Source organism: Lissotriton helveticus, chromosome 9 (assembly GCF_964261635.1).
Source record: "Lissotriton helveticus chromosome 9, aLisHel1.1, whole genome shotgun sequence".
Lineage (NCBI taxonomy): Eukaryota > Metazoa > Chordata > Amphibia > Caudata > Salamandridae > Lissotriton > Lissotriton helveticus.
In genome coordinates this window covers 1,163,508,386-1,163,529,924 of record NC_136070.1, presented here as the reverse complement: position 1 = coordinate 1,163,529,924, position 21,539 = coordinate 1,163,508,386, and the positions used below count along the sequence as shown (strand labels likewise).

The following is a 21,539-nucleotide window of genomic DNA, read 5'->3' as shown; positions in this document are numbered from 1 at the left end:
CTCACTCATAACCCACTCCAGCGGTGTGTGGACGTTAAGCCCTGCAGACCCCAATAGGCAGCGCACTGGTGGTGCAGCTACAATCACCTAGCCCACCCCCTCTGGGACAATTGAGCTAGCAGCCTGGGAGTGTGCATCCCGTGTAATCTTGCTAAGATACTGTCGATATGGGCCCCAAATGTCAAGTGGGCGTGAGGCTGTAGGAATCTGGGTGGAATATTCCACACTATTGGTGTTACATTGGGCAAGGCTGCGCATCCAATTCACGGAAGTAGGGATTCGCCTGGACCCCCAAAGTAAAGCAATTTCCCTTTTCGCCAGCAAGAAACCTATGGCGGCAAGCTTACGCGTGGCCCGGGGGAACTCTGCGACATAGCCAAGCAGTGCAATTTCCGGCTTATGTTGCAGTTCGCACTCTAGAATGTCTCCCAAAATGTGGTGTACCTGTAGCCAGTAAGTGTGCAGTTTCGGACAGGTCCATGTGAGATGTGCAAAATCGGCATGGGGAGCTTTGCATTTAGGGCAGTGAAGAGGTCTGTTTGGATCGATTCTGTGGGCCAACGCCGGGGTGAAGTATAGTCGCCTCAAAAATTTGAAATGAATTAGTTTGTGTCTACTGTTAATAGAGACCTCTTTAGTGGAGCGGCAACAGGCATCCCATTGGGCATCTGTGATGGGGCCGCCCAAATCAAGCTCCCACGCCGCCCGAACCCTCGCATCCGAAGACGGGAGGGCCGCCACACAAAGTCCATACAACCTGGAGACCATATGGGCTCCCGTTTGCGACTGGAGTAGAAAAGTCAGTGCTGTCATTTCATCCGGCGGCAATGGGAACGACGGAAACTGCGCTCTAAGCAGGGACCTCAGTCTGGTCAGGACAAAGGAATCCATAAATGTCCGGTCCGTGAACCGTGGATCCTCGGACACAGAGAAAACATGTCCGTCCGGAAACAGATCACCTATTGTGGTGAGCTGGTATTTGGCCAGCGTTCTGCAGACCACCGCTTCCGCAGTGATGGGGAGCCAGTGAGGGTTAGGTAATGGAAGAGCCGGGGAATACAGTACGTCCAGCTGGAGCAGTCTACGCACCTGCATCCAGGCCCACGATGTAGTGGACACAGTTTGTATGTCAAGGGGGTCGCGCGGAAAGCCTCCGGGCAAGATCGAGTTGAGGGTAAGTGGCAGCACCAAGTCCGCTTCAGGTCTCAAATACGGGATCCGAGCGTCCGGGTGAAACCAAGGGTGTGCATAGGCGCACTGCGCGACCAGGTAATAAATATAAAAGTCCGGCACTCCAAAGCCACCTCGCTCATAAGGCAGCGTTAAAATGCGCCAAGAAACTCGCGGCCTTTTATCCCCCCACACTAACCGCAACAACAATGAGCGGAGCTGCGTGAAGAAAATCCGAGTGAGCGGGACCGGTATGTTATTAAATAAGTACAGAAAGCGGGGAAGAATGATCATTTTAATTATGGCGATACGGCCGGCCATAGAGATAGGGAGGCGAATCCACCGTGCAATATTATCCTCCAGAAAGTCCAACGCTCGCCCATAGTTAAGACGAATCATGGATACCGTTTCTAGATGAATGTGGATACCCAGATATTTCACCGAGTCTGCATTCCATTCCAGCGGGAACGGGCAGTCCCAGCGAGCAGTGGAGGGGGTGAGCGGAAAGATCTCAGATTTATGCCAATTAATACGAAGACCGGAGTACCTCCCGAAGCGTTCCACCTCAAGCAGCAAAGGTGACAGATTGGTCTCCGGAGACCTGACATACAGAATGGTATCATCAGCGTAGAGGGAGACGAGTAACGGGCCTGTCCGGAACTGGAGCCCGCGGTGCAGGTGGCGCTCCTGAAAATGACGTACCAAAGGGTCCATGGCTAGAATATATAACAGAGGGGACAGGGGGCATCCCTGCCTGGTTCCCCGGGAAAGAGGGAAGCTATCAGAGAGCGTGCCATTAAGGCGCAGTCTCGCTCTGGGGGCAGTATAAAGCAGCTCGACCGTGGAGACAAACAAGGACGGCATGCCCATGCGGTGCATGACAGATAGAAAGAACGACCATTCTAAAGTGTCAAATGCCTTCTCGGCGTCTAAAAACACCGCAGCTGCCGGCGTAGTCGGCTCAATTTTGTGAAGAACAGAAAACAACGTCCGCAGATTAAAGGAGGTGGATCTATGGGGAACGAACCCGGACTGGGCTGGCGAAATGATAGACTCCATAAGTAAAGATAGTCGGGTGGCAAGGACTTTCGCCAAAATTTTATAGTCAAGATTGAGCAGGGAAAGGGGCCTGTAGGAACCACACCTAGTGGGGTCCCGATCCAGTTTGGGGAGTAAGATGATAACGGCCTCCCGCAGTGTGGGTGGCAGAATCCCCGTCTCGAGCGACTCCGCATAAACCTCGATCAGGCGAGGCACCAGTTCCTCCTTGTACTCCTTATAGAAGTCAGCTGAAAAGCCATCTAGCCCCGGTGCCGACGAGCTTTTCAATGCATCAATGGCTTCCACAACGCTGTCCGGTTCAATAGGCATCGCCAGAAAGTCCTGCATGTGTTTTTCCAGGAAGACCATAGAGATTTCGTTAATATAGGGGCCAGGGTCGCGACAGTCAGCCGATAGTCCCGAGGTGTACAAGTCCTTATAGTAGGATAGGAAGGCATCGCAGATGGCAGGGGTGGTCTGATGACGAGCTCCCTGATCATCTACCATGTCCGAGATAAATGAAGCCTGGCGGGGGGACGAAGCAGATGGGCCAAGAGCTTGCCAGGCCTGTCTCCTTCACCATACTGCCTAGCCGAGTGTTGTGTGCAGAGATATGTCAGTTCTCTGTCTGCAGTGTCTCTGAACTCTTGCAGCAGTGCCAACCTCTTTGCCTCCACCCCACCATTCGCGTCAGTGAGCGTGTTAGTATCCAAAGCGGCAATGTCCTTCTCAATACGGGTCAGGGAGGCACGGATGTCGCGCAAAGCCCCTACATGTTTGTTGATGCAAACCCCCCTAATGGTGGCCTTGAAACCCTCCCACAATGTAGCCCAAGTGTCCACTGTGCCCTCGTTCAACTCAAAGTACTCCTCTATGGCAGTGCGAATGTCCTCCTTGAAGACCGGGTCAGCTAACGCCCTGCCAGGAAAACGCCATTGTTTCTCGTACCCTCCCAACCTGGGGATGAGCAGGGTCAGCACTATGGGAGAGTGGTCAGACAGAGTGCGCGGGAGTGTCAAATGGTCACTCACCCAACCGGCTACCCCTGGGGAAAGGAGCCAGTAGTCTATTCTGGTGCTAGTGTTGTGATACCCTGAGTGGTGGGTGTAGACGGGTGAGGTGGAATGCAAACGGGCCTCAATGTCAATCAGTGAGTAATGAGCGCACACATCCGCCAGCACAGCACGGGAGCGGGGCTTACAATCCGGGGAAGAGGAGGTGCTGTCCCTGGCAGGGGTCATGAGCAGGTTAAAGTCACCCCCCAGTATCATCATATCAGTGTCTAATCTCAGCAGAACATCCTGAAGTCCCCGGAAGAAGGCAGGGGAGTCCGAATTGGGGCCATATATTCCAACAAAGGTGACCTTAAAGCCCAGAAGCACACCCGTAACCACAACATATCTGCCATCTACATCCAATATGCTGTCTGAGAGCACGAATGGAACACGTCGATGGATCAGGATTGCAACCCCCCTTGCATATCTGCTATAGCTAGAAAAAAATCTGTGCGCGCCCCAGCTTTTTGCAAAGGAGGAAGAGTCAGCATCCACTAGGTGTGTCTCCTGCAAAAATAGGACATCCACCCCATGCCGCGCTGCATAGTTTAGAACCTGTCGCCTTTTCCTCGTATCATTTAAACCTTGGACGTTCCAAGACATGGAGGTGAGCCTGGAAGGACCAGACTGCTGCCCTAACTTAGCCATTCAATCTTAGTGGAATCGTAAGCAAACATGCGTGTACGGACCTGCCATTCCCTATCGCAAAAAAGGCATCACTTAGATAGAAAAACAGTGCGAATGCACAAACAACAAGACCAAAGCTTAAACAAGCCCATCCCAACCACCCACCACCCAGCCACTCCTCAAGCCCAAGGAGGCTAAACCCACCCTTCCGGAAACAACCTAGAGCAGCAAACAACAACAGTTGTCCACTAATGTACCTGCAAAATAAAGACAATGTTAGAGAAAACAACAATGCGGCTCGTGCCATGGGGGTAGGCGACGCTCCGCCATGCAAGAACCACAACCGGGGCCACGTTCAAATGTCAGCAAGTATGAAAAAGCACTGCAAAAGTAAAAAAATAGGAACAGTAGTATCAGATGCAGATTACTGGGGCAAACACTCTGGATCGAGAAGATGGAAAGGTGCTAAGTCAACCCTGGCCGGTTTCGGTAAACAGGTCAGCACTAGCCTGCGAGTCAGTGTGCGGCGGAGACTGTTGAGCAACATCAGATTGTCGAGGGGACCCCCTGTTTTTGTAGGCTCGACAAAATTCCTGTGCCTCCGCAGGAGAGTCAAAAATGCGAAACCTGCCGTCCACGTCCACCCGGAGCCTGGCAGGATACAGCATACCATAGCGCAATCCCATTTTGCGCAAGGCAGCTTTGACACCAGTGTATTTACGGCGTGCATCTTGGACCATGATGGTGAAGTCCGGGTAGAAAGAGAGCACATCTCCCTGCCACCGAACCTCGCCCGCCTCCCTGGCAGCCTTCAGCGCCGCATCTCTGTCCCTGAAGTTCATAAGCCTGACAATAATGGGCCGGGGCGGCAGGCCAGAGTTGGGTCGGGGCCCCAGCGATCTGTGAGCGCGCTCAACCACGAAGCCAGCAGTAAACGTGTCTCGGCCAAAAAGTTCGATCAGGAGGTGTTCCACAAAAGTGTCAAAGCGTCCGGTAGCTGTCGTCTCCGCCACGCCGATAATTCGGATATTATTGCGCCTGCTGCGCGCCTCCAAATCCTCGTTCTTAATTGCGACGTCTTTAAGGATCTTCTCCACTCGTTCCAACCTTTTCAGCGTCGACGCCGCACCATCCTCGAGGTCGGAAACTCTGGATTCCGCCAGGTCCAGACGCCTATCGTGCAGTTGGATCGTCGCGCCCATGTCCGCCATTTTCTTTTCGAGGGTATCAAAACGAGAATCCAAGGCCTTGAATCCAGCCCTCATCTCACCCATCATCTCAGCAACCATACCCGCAGTGTCTTTCGCTGCCAACTGGCCCCCAGTGTCTACCTCCGCCGCCGGCGAAGCTGCAGAAGCACGTACGGGCGCTGAACTGAAGGTAAGGCGCTTCTGGGTAACATCCTTCTTCACCATGGTGGAGGCAGTGGCGGGCAAATCGCCAGTGGCACAGGACTCTATGACAACAGCGGCACCCAGAGAGTCAAGCACAGTGTCCGGGCACCTCAGCAGCAAGGCGGGTAGGACGGGATCAGAGCAGGGGTACTCGGCGGTCCAACGTCCTGGGGCTGACTCACGCTGCAGTTGCACACAGGACAGCAGGGCATGAATCTGGCTGGAGGAGTGCGCCAGAGGCCAAGAAGTAAGGTCAGCAGGCGGCTGCGGCAACCACCCGGCAGCAGCCGGCGGATCAAGGGGCCCACCAAAACAGGCAGCCAAAGGTGGTGTGGCGGGGGGACCAAGTAGGCAAGGCCTCGAGGCAAAGGCAACTCAGCTGGGCCAGGTCTCGCAGGTCAGGTAGCCAGCGTCGGTCACAAGAAGCTGTACGGGCGGCAGCCAACCAGGGCCACCGCATCAGCAGGAGCGCAGGAGGCCAAGTTCCGCAGGGGGACAGGCGCAGGTCTTGGGTGCACGGTAGCGGTGGGGCAATGGAGGTAGGCCCCCACCGAGTGCAGCGACGCCAGGCCGTTCGCAGAGCGCCCTGAAGCCCGCCGGCCACACCCCTCGCCAAGCGCCCCTCAGCCCCAAAGCCCGCCGCCCGCGCTCCCCGCTCGCCGCCGCCCCACCCGGCGGTCCCCAAAAATCGAGGCCCCGGCTCCCAAGGCCGGACCAGGCCGCAAGTGCCGGTCACGCACCGAGGGGCCGCACCTCCACCCACGGAGACCACCGGGGCCGAGCAGCGGACCCGGGAGAGAACTACAGCGGCCCTAGGGCCGAGGGGGACAGCAAGGGGGCAATCAGGAGACTCACCAGGCGCTCCGCAGCTGCAACGTAACGGCCCGCGAGTCGCAGCCGGCCGCAGCACCGCTCAGCTGGTCCGACCTTCCACGGTGTCCCCCGTCCTCCAGATCAGGCAGGCTGCATCAGTAGGCTCCAAGGATCGGCAGCAGGCGTAATTCGTCCTCAGCGCAGCGCCGGATCAGTGGCGAACGGCCCCGGTCATTTCTCGCCCGGCGGAGCTCTACGATCAGGCGGCCATTTCGTTCGCCCGCGTAGCCACGCCCCCTCGACAAAAGCAGTCTTAGGCTAAACTCAAGAGGGCATGTGAAGCCAGCTGTTTTACCATATGCAAACCTTTTAATACCAAATGAAAGGACACCACACAGGTTATATATTCAAAATATATATGTATTTATTTCTAAATAAATCTCCTTAACTCTTTATGAGCACAGGAGCACAAGCGTATAACAAGTAACTTAATATAACATACAAAAGTTGCACAAATATGGATAGGCCCTGGTGGCCCGTAAAACCATATACTAAAATAGTGGTATAAGAACCACGTCACGAACAATGGTAAGGCCTAGGGCCTTGGGAATCGGTGGGGCTATACTGGAATAACAGTAGTTAGGGAGCAGGAGGCCCACAGGATGCGGGTGCAGTGTCTAAATGCACACGTGTGCACCTATAGAAGTCAATGGGTGCGTAAAGTTAGAAAGTTGCAGATTTGGAAGTCTTCCGACTGGACTAGAACTTAAACACTTAAAACTAGGACACTAGGAGTGTAAATCTCTACAGGAGCACCGCAGTACTGGCGTTACCTCACCCACAGGAAGTGGGTGCATAGGTGCCAAAGTGTGTCGGGTTTCGTTGTGGAGTTCTATGGAGCCTTGGAGAAAAGATGCTGCAGGCGACCAGGAGAGAAGAGTCCGGTTGGATCCAAGGGTGGATCAAAGATGTAGAGTACCTGAAAGCAGAGGGGACAGAGTCTGGGTCACTAGCCAGTGACCAGGAAGGAACCAGGAAGGAACCAGGCGATGTCGGGTTGCGATCAGGTGATGTTGTGAAGCGTGTCTCCGCTGCCACGTGGACCAGGAGGTGTCGACGATGACCAGGTGCTGTACACGGACTATCCCATTAAGGCTCTCACTGTCGGTTGTGTTGGATCTCGAGTCGGAATCAACAGGCCTTGGCAAATGCAACCCACGCAGGAATGAAAGATGGCTTCTGGATCAGACCAGCATGGTCTGATGGGCTGCTCCTTTTCAGGGGAGCAAGGGCCAGTCTGAAGCAACCAGCCCAGGGTTGAAAATTCAAAGGTTCGTTGTCACGGAGGCCACTAGCCAACGGGAAAGTGACCGGACAGACGCGTCAAGCAGGAAAATGCAAAAGGGCCCCACGCAGCACTCGGGGAGTGTGGAGAGGAGGTTTTCGGTGCAAAGGATACTCGGGGCTAGGGCTTCTCAATCCCCAATGCACAGCTTTGAGGGTGCCTCAGGAGCTGTACAGAAAGCACTTTGCTGGCTTTCCAAGATGGCCGGTCCCACGTCTCTCGTCGCCTCCACGGGTCTCAGCTTTGCTGTGGCTGTGGATCAGGCTGTTGGATGTCTGGAAGTCTGGTTCTTGTCAGGCTCTGTTGTTCGAGCTCCGGCGGGAGCAACGATAAAGCATACTGTAGAGCGCTTGATGGTGCCTGCTTGCACAGGGTGGTCACTCCTTGACCACAAGGGAGATTCTTCAGTCTTCTACGTTGAGTAGGATGTCGAAGGGTCCAGAGTTTCGTATCAGAGTTTCAGTCAGGATTATCTAAAGTCTAAGGACACAGCTCCTACCTTTATTCAAATCAAGGGGCTGGATTACCTGCTAGGTCCCTCCTATGGGTGGGACCCAGGAAGGGGGTGTTTACACCCCTTTCCCTTTGTCCATTTTTGCGCCATAGCTGGGGCTGGAGTGCCCCAGCACCGGTTTGAACTGGCCTATGCATGGGACACCTTTTGTGCCCCAGGCAGTGTCTAGTTTCATTCAGCCCTCCCTGTCCGAATCCACTATCTCCTGTCTGGGGTGGTGCTAGCGCCTCCCTGTGACAGGAAACCTATTGTCCAAACCTCCCTCGCTGGAAGGGCACCCAGCAACAGGAGGTCAGACTTATGTCTGTGGCAGCAGCATCCATTTTGTGATGCTGAGGCACTGGTTAACTTTAACCGGGATTAATGGAAGTAACATGTCTTTCCCCTCTAGAAGGGTCAAATGCTACTCCCGTCGCCAGAACTGGCGAGGGGGTAGTATTCCAAAGTGTATGACACCTTACATGACATGTTTTGATAAAGCCAAACCAAAGTTAGCATCTGACCGTGAGGTACATAAGGCACTTAAGAGTATATGGTATGGCAATACCCTGGAACAGCTATAAGGACATGGTTCCGAAAGCTGAAGACAGGCTCAGCTCATGCTAGAGCACCATCTCATATAAAACCAAGCACTCTGCCTTCAGGATTGTTAAGGCCTGCCGTATGAGTGACTTATAGGTGTATATGTGTCCAGATATAAGGTTAGACATAGGTATACTTTATCTAAGCAAGGGGTGATTACACGACCTTGCCCCAGCTGAGTGATCAGCCAGTTGTGTCAGTTTGGATGGCCACCCAGGGGTGGCAATAGATATGCTGCAGCCCCTGGTAGGCCTTGGGTGCACCTATGCCCTGGGTACCTATAGTACACCATACAGGGGCTGATAAGGTGACTCAATATCCAATTAGTTATGTACCTAGGGTACATGCAGTCCATTTTACAGAGAGAGCAGATAGCCTGGGTCCCTGATTAGCAGGATCCCAGGCCAACTAAGTAAAAAACCAGCTAAACACAAGGCAAAAAAATCTGGGGTAACCATAGTCAGGTATCCACCTTCCTACACTGTCCAAACCAGTTCCTGTTACGCTAGGAGTTCCACAAGGTTCCTCATTATCCCCTACACTCTTCAACCTCTTCCTGGAACCACTCTCCGATCTGTTACAAACATCCAATGTGCATTCCACATGTATGCAGACGATACACAACTCTACCTCAAGATCAACACCTTGGATGACATTAGTTTGCTCAACAATACTCTTAAGACCACCCAAACATGGCTGGCAGTGAATCACCTCAAACTGAATGCTTTAAAAACTGAATTCCTCCTTATTGCTCCACCCACCAAAGTCCCCACTATGCACAATTTGATAAAACACCTCACAGCACTCGATGTTCAACCAACCATTGTGGATTCGGCGAAATCACTTGGTATATCTCTGGACTGTAACCTCAATATGCAGAAGCATATTAGTACTGCAACGAAGGGAGCAAACTTTCAGATCAATACACTAAGGAAGCTGAAGTCCTTCCTACCTCCCAATGACTTCAAGTTAGCGGTTCAGGCTCTAGTTCTACCTCGGCTGGAGTATGGAAGTGTTGCGTTATGCGGTCTCCCCAAAGCCATCACAGCTCCTCTAAGAGCCTCCACCAACGCAGCAGCGAGACTCATCACTGGCTCGAAAAAAAGAGCCCACATTTGCCCGGATGTAAAATCTTTAAACTGGCTGCCATTTGAAGCCAGAATCCATCTGAAAATAGCTTGCATGACGCACAAGGCCCTACATCATAGTGCACCCAGCTATCTCACACAAAAACTCACAATATCTGGAGGATCAAGATCAACAAGAAGTGCGGAAAACCTCCTTCTGAAGCCACAAAAATTCAATAAGAAAAAAACTTATAATCGTTCCTTTTCAGGAATGGCACCCAGGATATGGAATGCCCTACCGCCAGAAATAAGACTGAACCCCTCCACCTCCTCCTTCAAATTGGAAGTAAAAGGCATCCTTATGGCGAAATTTACGTAAACATAGCCTCACATGACTGTGAAGAACCCCTATTCCACTCTTTTTACCTACCAATCTAATGCTTGGCTTGTTATATGTATAGTTTTTTTCCACTTATTGTGACGTTTTCATCTTCAATGTATGACCATCATCCTTCAAAACCGACCGGTCCAGTTTTTGCACCTTATCTGATGTGCCCTTTTATCTGTGATTGTTCTCTGCTACCATTCTCTATGGCCATGTTTACCCTTGAACGTTTGATCTGTTCTTTTGCTCGTTTATTAAGCTTTTTGATGTTATTCTTACGGTTTCTGCTTTTTTTATTGTTTGTTATGCCTATACACATTTACTGTAAAGCGCTCTGATACCCGCAAGGGTCTTGTTCGCGCACTATAAAACTTTTAAATAAATAAATAAATAAGTAAGAGTATAGCATTCAAATAAAATATTTAAAAAGTCACATTTTCTTAATAACTCCAGCATATGAGTGGTACTAAGTAGCTAACTTCAGAAGAAGAGGATTAGTCAAGAGTGCCTGGTTCAAGCAGTTTCTTGCTCATAGCATAAACTACGTCCAAAACCACCTAGTTTTTAATTACATTTTTGGCCTTGCAGAATCTATTTATTGAAAGTGGGCCGTTTGAAAACCCCTTGACATTGTCCAGTAACTGTCTGGAATCGCTATATGTTCAGCACGCATGTTTTATGTGCCTGCAGAAATGCCAACCTGCAGCAGTAGCTTTTTTTTAGACTGTTTTACGTTTTCATGAATGCATTCCAGCAGAAAAAGCAAATGGCATGCTATTTCAAATGCAGTCCCCATTAAAAGGCAACAAAAAATAAAACATGGCAGACAATTAAAATAATTTTTTTTTCTATTAGTATCATTAATCAAACACACAAGCAGGCAAATTCCAGTGACACCTGGCATGGTTAATGTGTAAAAAAGAACCTCGCAATTAGGAAAATGGGTTGGCTCGCAAGACATGCGAAAGCCAGTGATTAGAAAGGAAATGGGAATTAGCAGAAATCAAGCAGCCAGCCAGTAGAAATACTCTGGCATGCCAGCTGAGGGTAAGGCAAAACGGGGAGGCTGTTGAACTGATGTGAGCTCTCCATGGGAGGAGAAAACAAAGGTCTCTGGGGTCAGCCTTAAAGCAAATTAGTCGTGTCTGTCATTTGAACCCTCGGCCCCCAAATAAAACAGAAACAGAAGTACACGAATTTCATTACTTGAATAGATGGCAGTCGTCCCTAAATAGGAGGGAGCCCAGGTGCAATTAGTGGTTAAGTTGTTCCAGCTCTTAATTCAGCCACAATTCATCGCCCTTTCGATAAAATCGGTGACAATAAAGCGTTCTTTATGTGTTACTTTTAGTTAATTAGAGAACTAAATGCGGAGGGATCGTGTCTTCTGAAATGGCCTCTATAATATATGGCCCCCGTTTGGCACCATCCTTCACCCACAGCATTACGCAGCTTCGGTAAACAGGGCTAAAGCAATCCAATCCGCTTGTGGTTGACAGCAATTTGTGTTCTGCCCATATTTTAAGGTGATTAGCAGGAGGGAAGGTATGCCAACCACATACATGCTCCAAATAAAAAAAAGTAAAAGTCAACAGTGCTTTATACAAAGAGAAGTTATTATTTAAGGACACGTCTTTTTAATTTCGAACTAAATGGAAGAGACTGGCGTCATTTACTTATTGGCTAAGGAATGTTCGCTTTTGAATGTGGCCCATGCAGTTTTATCCGAAAATATTAATTGAGTACTTCAGGGCCTGATTTAGAGTTTTAGAGGTAGAGTGCCCGAATACGACACTTTATCCTGCATGCTTTTATTCTGCTTGCCATTACCCCGCATTTTTACACCGCAAAAACTTTTACAACGCAGGGCTTTACAACGCAATCCGTTACAACTCATTCCCCATTTCAACGCAATTATTATTCTAACTCCATGGGGCGTTACTTTGGGGAACGTGTCATAACAGTTCGCGGTGTAAAGCAGTGCGTTGTAAAGGTTTTTGGGGTGTAAAAAATGCGGGGTAATGGCATGCAGAGTAATGCATGTGTTGTAAAGGTTGTTTCCCAGAGTACCCTACCGGCCAAACACTTTGTTTGCCCGCCTGATTTACAGGGAGCTGAGCCTCAGTATCTCGAGTACCGTGCTTATTCCAGTTCCTTCACCAAGATAGTTCTATAATGGCCCAATAGAGTACCGTCTCTTGGAGTTTTTGGTGATTCGACCGCCTGTCCGATGTAGAATGGGCCCTCAAATGGCCAGTTTCACTGTTCCTCACCACCGGGTAAACCCTGGAGATAAGGGGTAGTGACAATTTTTAAATGAGTCTGAACTTCCGCGGTGTCATTACATTTTGATTTTAAAAAACACAAACTCCTGCTTTGGGAGTTTGTTTTTGAAAAACCAAAAACATGATAAAAGTTTGGCAAACGTCCATCAGTTTGACTGTACCATCCATCAAACTTTTAACACATTGACAGAAACTGCTGTGGCGGCTGTTCGACTAGAGATGTCCGCAAGGCCAAGGGACCTCTTTAATGTGGAGGACAGGTACTCTATCTAGGCAACATTCGGTGGCAGTTCCTCTTTATGAGCAAAGGAGACCCCCCCACACACAAACACACTGCTGCACAGAAAGCTGGAAAACTAAAACGGTAATTCATGGATTTTATTACTATTTTATTTTTTCAGCTTTCTGCCAAATGGACAGTGCTTCATTGCTGTGATTGGCTGATGATGACGAGTGGTCCCTTCAGTATGAATTGTGCATGTCAGTTTGGCCCGCTACGCCCCAACTGAAATGCACAATTCAAACTCTGCAACACGGCTCTCTCACACAGCCAAGTTGGGGAGCAGGCATAGGCCTTGAGGGCTCTTTGGAGCACTGAGGCAGCCTGCTCCAGCCAATCCAGACGCTTTGCACATGCTACTTAACAGCATGAGAGTAGTGTTTGGATTGGATAAGGTCTTGTGGGGGAACAGCCATAACAACGCGGGCATTACCCCGCGCTGCTATTACAACGCTGCTTTTACAACGCAAGTCATTACAACGACTTGCGCTGGAGGGCGCTGTTGGATAGGGAATAGTTTAATTTTCTATTCCAACACCTTCCCTACTGTAACGTGGGCTGGAGTTCGAATAGAAAATTAAACTATTCCACTATCCAGTGCTTACAGCGCAAGTCGTTGTAATGACTTGCGTTGTAAAAACAGTTTTTTGTAATGGCAAGCGGGGTAAAAGCCCGCGTTGTAATGCCATACAACCGTCCTGTGAGAGCTGAGGGAGGAGTCTGCAGCTGGGGCTGGACGTGCTGCAGGCTAAGGTAAGTGTCTTTTCTTTTTTAATTTTTTAGTGATTCTTTATTGTATGGATTTTTGTATTCTGTTTATGATGTTATATGAATGATTGTATGCATGAATGTAATGTGTTGATTAGCTTCATGTGTGTGAACTATATACAACAGTCGGCTCACCATTTTTGCCGGTCGCTAACGGCCACTGTCGGAGTACAAACCATACTTCGCACTCTAAAGCAGGCCCTTAGCCTTTACTGTCCTTGTTATTTTGATATGAGACTCTGCTATTGGTTCTCACTTGATTGAAGAAGAACACCTGACTCCATTTTTGATGTCAGATTAGTTACATTTGCATAACTCTGCAAAGAAATAATCAGTTATAATTTATGCAACACACTCGCTGGAGGAATTGTTTTCAAAGAACCTCTACATTGGGCCAAAAAAGGAAAATAATCAAAATGTGTGCTATTATTTGAGGATGTCAGAAGACTATAGTATCCAAGAGTTTAAGTGATTTTAATTCCAAAATCTTCAATAAACTGTGCAGCAGTGAAGCCTGCTGTTTGTTCCCTTGGCCCTGAATGCCCCCCCTATATTTTCCATTCCTCTCAAGGGTGTATCCTTGCTTGATCCTCTCAGCTCAAGCCTTGGTTGGAGGTAGCATAATGCATAGTTATGAATCGGAGACTCTAGTAGTGTTTTAGCACAATATACATCTTAAACCAGAGGTTGACAACATAATAAAATGTTTTTACAGGGACAGGGCACTCAAAATGTTAAGGGCCATATGGGTTTGGAAGTAGGGTGTTTAACCCGTTGGCTGCTGCCGTCGGCCAATGGTCATCGCGAGCATTACCTCGGTAGTGCTGCGCACGTCCGTTGGCCTACGCGGCCCCACCCGTTTTTCGAACGTTCAGCCCTGGCGCAGAACGTTTGAAGCAGCCAACGGGTTAAACCATACTAGAGGAGTCTGTTTCAATGTTATAAATTATAAAGATGGCATGCTTTAGGTGACAGAAGGTTTGAAAACAACAAAGAAGTTTGTGAGGAGCACATGGGTTTGTTGAAAATTGGGCCCATTCTAATGGTGTCTGGTCAAGTAAAAACCTTAATTATCATATGGAATAGGACTGGGATGTCGTTGGAATGAGGCAAGATCCTATTTTATGTCTACTGTGTTTTTAGATCTTCTCCATGCTTCTCTAGGGTGTCTCTGATAATTTGGCTAAAGCCAATAGGGATACAGTCAGCTTTGTCAGACCATTTGGGGTTGTAGATTCTTGTTACCATCTTCAAGTCCTGACACCAGACCAAGCTCAGACTGACCGTAGACTGCAACCAAGTCATCACTTTGTCACAAGCTTTGTGCCGTGAAGCCTTGGGAATGTTGTGATTGTAATGTTCCTTTTGTTCCAGCCAAAGCCCTCAGTTTGCTGTCAGCCACTCTTGACATCTTCCTGTGGTTTTTAAAGCATTTTCAAGTGTTTAGTTGTTCTCAATTCCTTCGGGCAATTCTTTTTTATGTGACCAAAGTTCAATTCTGTCAGAGTGGAGTGGTGGGCTGTATTGGGTGTAAGTTCTTTACAGATCTTAAAACCTCTACTCGATTAAGTAAAGCATATGCTTACATCTTCATGTTTGGACATTAATGCAATTGTCAGGAATTTGAAAGTGTGCTTATATGGAAATGGACTGCTTGGGTTTTTCTGGGCATTTTCCTTTTCCCACAGATGTGTGGCGAGTCAACACCATCTGAGTTGTGTGGCTAGCTTGCATAGTTGTTGGGCCTAAGCCTGTGCCTGGGTTGGACCCTGGATTTTAAACTCTCTCTCCAGTCCTAACTGTTTCTAGAGCTCAGCTACTGTGTCTTATTGGGAGGTGTAAGAAATGGGGTTACTGGTTGAGGGGATGAAACCCTACTCTAACAGCAACCACAGTCCTTGTCAGGGTGAAATCACAAGACAACCCCAAATTAACTAGTGCTGAGCCCTCTGTTAGCTTGGCACAGAGCAGTCAGGCTTAACTTAGAGGCAATGTCTAATGTATTTATGCAAACACAAGATGAGGGACTCTCATGAGTGTAACCATGCATAGTCTTTTTATATGTTGTCATGCAGGGTTATCGGAATCAATGTAGTAACAGTTTTGGAACATATAGAAATATACCTCTGATTTGGCAAATCTCTGCCACAACACAAGTCTGTGAGCAACATTATGATGGGTAATGTCTGATATTATTAATGACATGTTAGCAAACTATGTGCCTAATCTTTCCTGACAAAGGCACAATATTGTAGACTCGTTTTCATATTAGTAGCACTTGGAGAAATAATCAAACCATTGACACATGACTTAATGTAAATTCTCTGCATATGTATTCAAGTGAGAATTGTGCTTGTAACGTGCAGCCTTCCTCGTGGGCAACTAGACCTTTCTGACGTGCATTTTGCTCATTTAAAGTAGGGACGCTCGTCAGACTATCGTTTAGCCTAGTCAGTGTTTTTTCACTTACCGTAAGTCTTCGGCTCCGCGCTGCGGTCTCTGTCTGCAGCCCTGCTCTTCTTTCCGTAGTCCAGTTCCTGACGTCATCTCTCGGTCTTTGGGCCTGCTACAGCTTCCACCAGAAACTGGCGGCGATCACATGGGAGGGGCGCCTGCACTTCAGTCTTCCCCTCGTCTATTCACCCTGGTAAGTAAGGAAAGAGAATTACGGTAAAATCCACTATTTATTTAAATTGGAACAAAAAGAGTTTTATTAATTAATTCTAATTAGTAAAGTTTGTGCTGCAAATTTGAACTTTGACTACAACCTTGTCATGTGGTAAAGATATAGCTTAACACATCGGCCATTGCTTAATGACTCAATTTAAAACTGGATGTATATTGTACAAGAGAAGTCGGATTTCATAAGCATAATTATGTAATTCATTAGCGGAGTTGGTAAAAACCTTATTCCAATATAAATTACTATTGCATTGTATAGTAGAGAACCTATCTTGTGTCTAATGCTTGTTATTTACTTTACTTGCAGACCTTATGCACGCATATATTCCACATCATATTTATATTCCTAAATCTTATGACAATTAATGATGACTCCTTGAACCTTGGAGGTAGTTTTAATGATTATGCATTTCAAAGACACTGTTGTTCGAACATGCAAAAACAGAATTATAATGTGTTGTTTCTTACATCTAGTATTGCTTGAGACAGCGAAGAAACTCATTGTTTGACGTCCTGGACCAGTCCGTGAATCCAGCACATATGCTTGTGAGAAAGTGCCCTCTTTCTGCATGGTTGCCCCCACTATTTGCTGAACTGCTGATGTGATTTGACTGAGTGTGCCCTGGGCTCCTGCTAATCAGGTACCCAAGGCCTATGTTCTTTCCCTAAAACAGAATTGAAACCAAAACCCAATTGGCATCTCTGGCCACAGGTCAGCCCCTGGTAAATGATACCACAGATATCCAGGGCACTGTGACCAGGGAAGGCTTCTAAGGGCGGCAGTACTTATTGTGCCACCCTTAGAGGTCCTGTACCTTTGCACTCACAAACTGCCTTTGCAGGCTGCGTGTCTTGGTGCAGAACAAAGTGAAGAGTCGACATGGCACACATGCCTACAACCCACTGCCCTGGCATAGATCAGCCACCCCTCTAGCTGGGTGCACTATACCAGTGGTGAGGGTACAGGTGCATGAGCCCCTATAGTGTCTAAGTCAATTCTTAGACGTTGTAAGTGCAGTGCTGCCATTTAGAGTATATGGTGCTGGGAGTTTGTCATTACAAACTCCACAGCACCATAATGGCTACACTGAAAACTTGGAATCAAACTTCTCAGCACATTAAACCCACACTGATGCCAGTGTGGGATTTAATGAAAAATGCACACAGAGGGCATCTTAGAGATGCCCCCGAAAAACGACCTACCACTAGTGCCCAGGCTGAGTGGCTGCTTTCAGCTGCCACCACCAGACATGTTTACAGACCCCGGGGTTGAGAGCCTGCTGCTCTTGGAGGCCTGAAACAATGCACATCCTGGAAGAGGTGCTAAGCCTCCTCCCCCAGGAGGGGCAGGGAAGGAGAAGCTTCGAGGCCTGCCGCCTTTGTGAGCTTCCCCAGGCCACTTGCTGCTTTCAGCAACTGGTCCCCACTGGTTCTGACTCCCACCTTGGGTGGGAGTACCGGTGGGAAAAACAAGTGGGGAAAAGAGGTGTGTCCACCTCTGCCAAATCCACCCCTCAGGTGGGGGAGGCAAAGTGAAGCACAACTCTCAGTCCTGGCCGTCTTGCAGATGGGGGGACCCAGCCAATCAGGGTGAGGTGTATGCCCCCCTCCCACTAGAGGGTGTATGCCCACCCCAGGGAAGGGACCCATTGGTCCCAACCTTTTACCTACCTGTAACACCCTTAAATTTAGTATTTAGAGGCACCCCAGAACCTTGCTTCCTCAGACAAGAAACAACAAGGAAGAAAAGAAAAAGAAGGACTGAACAGCTGTGCCAAAGCTAACAAGAGGAGGACGCCCACTGACTTGGCACCAGCCCTACTGGCCTGCCCCCACCTCAAACCTGCTCCAGCAAAATTCCGGTGTGTCCTGCAGCCAGCAACCTAAAAAAAAACTGAGGACCTGCCTGCCTTCCATCCCAAAGACTCTGTCTCCCGTGAACACCGGATTTGCTCAACAACAGACTCCAGCTCCGCAAGGATCCACGAGTCTGCACCACTCTGCACACGACGCCAACAACCCGAGTTTGAGTGGCCCAACACCACTGGGTCTCCCCGGAGATCCAGACCCGAGATCCGTTGAACCCTGACCTGCCTCAAACCTCCAGCCGACGCCTGCAGCCTCAAACCAGAAGGTCCCTCCAATCGCGACCAGGAGCTGGTAAGAAGATCTGACTCTAAAAGGCACTCCTGCATTCGACGCCCCACGGCCTTCAGTGGCCCAACCAACATGCCTAAACAACCCCCAGCATCCCAACTTACCTCTCCAAGTGATGGTCGCACCCAGAAGACCTTTGTCCCCAAGCCTGCAGTGTGTTTTCAAACCAGAGACTCCGCATTGAAAGCTACAGGGCACCCGACACCAAAACAGCACTCTGCACCCAGCTACCCCAGTGCCGCTGAGGGTGCACCTTTTGTGAAAGCTTGAACCCCCATTTGCCCTGAGCTTAAATCCAGGAGCTTTGCTCCCACAACCCAGTGACCTCCTCGTAAGCAGCCACCAACCGGAGGCCCCCTATCCCGGATTGGATAACATTGGGTCTCAGCACTCTGCACCCGGCCGCCCTAGTGCCGCTGAGGGTGTAACAAGAGTGCATCCTTGACCCTGGGGGACCCCTGAGTCTAACCCCAGAATACCAACTCCCACAACTGAATACTTACCTTTCAACCGATAACACGTTTTTCCTCCGTAGGATAACATTGACTGTTTTTCTGTGAAAAGTTTCTGAGTGTGGAGTTGGAAAATCTAAGAAACCCTTTAAAACTGTAACTAAATAACCAAAACGCTTTTACTTACCTGTTTAGAGGAAATGTCACAGTGCAGTATCCAGGTATACTGCACTGTGTAAGAAAAGTAATCTGTTAAGTAATCTACTTGACATTCTACTAAAAAGCCAATACAAAGTATATGTACAGTATATCAAGAGCATTGCATTACTAGTAACCCTACTGTAATCAAATCAAAGTGCATATACAATTGCAATTCAAACTGTTTACAAACTGCATTACTACTGTAAAGTATGTATTGCTTACCTATACCAGGCTTGCTTGGTTCTAGAAAATAAAATAACTAACAAAATACTATTATACAAAACCAATTGGTCTGAAGTTCTGTCTTGAGTGTGTGATATCATTTGCTGATTGAGTGTGTACAACAAATTCTTAACACTACCCTCTGATCTAGCCTTAATGCTCGACCACACTACCACAAATAGAGAGTAAGGTGCTATCTACTTTTAGCCCTGCCTACCTTTGGGGACCCACTGGACTCTTTGTATACTATACCTCACTTTGGTATAGTATATACAGAGCCAGCTTCCTACAATGCTTAACTCCCATACATAACATTCTGGCCACCTGATTAACCGAGCAGAATCCTGTTGGTATTTTTTCTTTTCTTTCTCTCGTTCCAAACCCGCCTTTCCTTTGGGAGGTCACTGGTGTATGGTGTCTTTAGTTCATCATTTCCAGTGTACTTCTATAGGGATTTGGGGATTATCCTCGCCCAAGTGGAACCGCCTGGACTTCAATGGGTGGTAGTCCTTAGAGGGACGGAGTGCTGAGACATTTCAACCACTCCCCCCAGTCAAGTGATCTGGATTTAGTCCATCGTTCTTTTGCTCACTAACCCACCCCAGTTTGGACGCAGCCATATGCAAATCAGTCTTGGCCCTGCTCCTCATGGGAACAGCTGAGTCTGAACTGTCAGGCTTAGTCTAATTGACCAGAAACAAGCATCCTGGGAACGGTTACGGGGAACACCCTTATCAGCCAGGCTAGCTTGAATCCAGTGGCACAACGACTCAGATTTGTGGTTAGGGTCTGGTAACTTGATCATAGGGCCCCTTTCAGCAAGTTCTGTTTGCTAACCTAGTATTAAGGCTGACAGCAGTGTTTTTTTGCATGTTTAAGAGACAGCCCCTTATCTTCGTGTGCTGGATCTTTTAGAGAGGTATTTCCTCCTATCGTTCAGGTCAGTGAACGTATGTCATTTTCTACTGCAATTCTGTGGTTACTAGCAGTTTGTTATAATTCACTAATTCTCTGATCCTATTCATTTACAGATCTTCTTATGGTTTCTCACAGTAAGTAGGCAGTTTTGCGTGTTTCAATTTGGTTTTTAGCATTTGACCATTCGGATTTCCCCTTTCCAAGTTGTGGATGTTCAAGCAGCATTTTCGGGCACTGCACTCCTTACCTGCACGTTGTGGAGGATGGTTTGGTTAAAATACCTGGTTTGGTTAAAATACCTGGATCACCTAGCAGTAGCGGTCGGCAGTAGGTGTTTCTGTAGGGCGATGATGTGGGCAGGAGGAGGGGCAGGGCGGGGATGAAATAATGTATGGATTACGGAGTTTTACAGGTAAGTAAACATTAAAATAAATAAAACAAATTTCATTGCGCGCACTGCATCACATTTGGTGATGCTGTGTGCGCAATGAAATTAGTTTTATTTATTTAAATGTTTACTTACCTGTAAAACTCTGTAATCCATACATTATTTCCCCCCACCCGGCCCCTCCTCCTGCCCACCTCACCGCCCTACAGAAACACCTACTGCCGACTGCTACTGTCACCTAGGAATTGGTATTTCTTTCTCTGTTCACTTATTATCACTTATTATGCAAATCAGTCTTGACCCTGCTCCTCATGAGAATAGTCCAACACGAACTGTCAGGCCAAGTCCTCACTGGACCAGAAACAAACATCTAGGGACCGGTTTATCGGTATCACCCCTCATCATCCAGGCTAGTTTGAATCCAGTGGCATAGCGAACAAGGGATCTATGTCTGGGCATCTCCCTTGGACGGGTATGCCCAGACGTGGGTCCCATGCACACCATGACACTGCATTCAAGTTAGCTTGGCTGATGAGGGGCCCGTCAATCTCTCATGGGAATTGAAGCACCAGAGCAGGGCTGTAACATAGCATAGTCCATCTGTGAATGTGCAGAGCACCTGGGAGGTATAGCATGATGACATGCACGCAATGCAAATCAAGCTATAATGGGAAATAACGTCACTAACCAGTGCTGTGTAATGACTGGAGTCCACTGGTAAAAAGAACATGCTGGACCCAAGACGGGTGGAGAAAAACGCTGGATCGTGGACATGGTTGAGTCCTGGCTTTAGTTCACTTGTGTAAAGAAGATGCTAGACCCATGAGGGGCAGAGCAACCGCCTAGGTCATAGGCACTTCAACCGAAGATTCCTCAACTTAGGGAGAAGATATATTGTCAAGTTTAGAGGTTCATTGTAAGGAGGTGGGGCAAAACACCAGGGAGGGGGTGCTCAAAATTCATAATAAAGAGGATCTCATATACTGTGTGCCTCCTTGAGCTGGTAAAGTGAGGTGGGTGTGGGATGATATGGCACAGACCGCCTTTGTGATGGAATGCGCCATGATTGCCATGAAAGAAAATTTCTTACAGTTTCAAGATCAGCTATACTGGCAGAACACTGGGACTACCATGGGGAGCACCTTTGCCCGAGCATGGCAAATGTGTACATGCACAGTTTTGAGTCAACACAA

At 48.4% G+C, this 21,539-nt stretch overlaps 1 long non-coding RNA gene across 1 annotated transcript in view; it reads right to left on the bottom strand.

Moving 5' to 3' along the window:
- LOC144783431 (uncharacterized) overlaps positions 1-21,539 on the bottom strand; it is a 431,028-nt gene that overhangs the window by 264,706 nt on the left and 144,783 nt on the right. Inside the window, exon 4 of the long non-coding RNA XR_013601437.1 lies at positions 15,797-15,970. This is a non-coding gene — a long non-coding RNA (uncharacterized LOC144783431). The remainder of the gene's footprint in view (positions 1-15,796; positions 15,971-21,539) is intronic.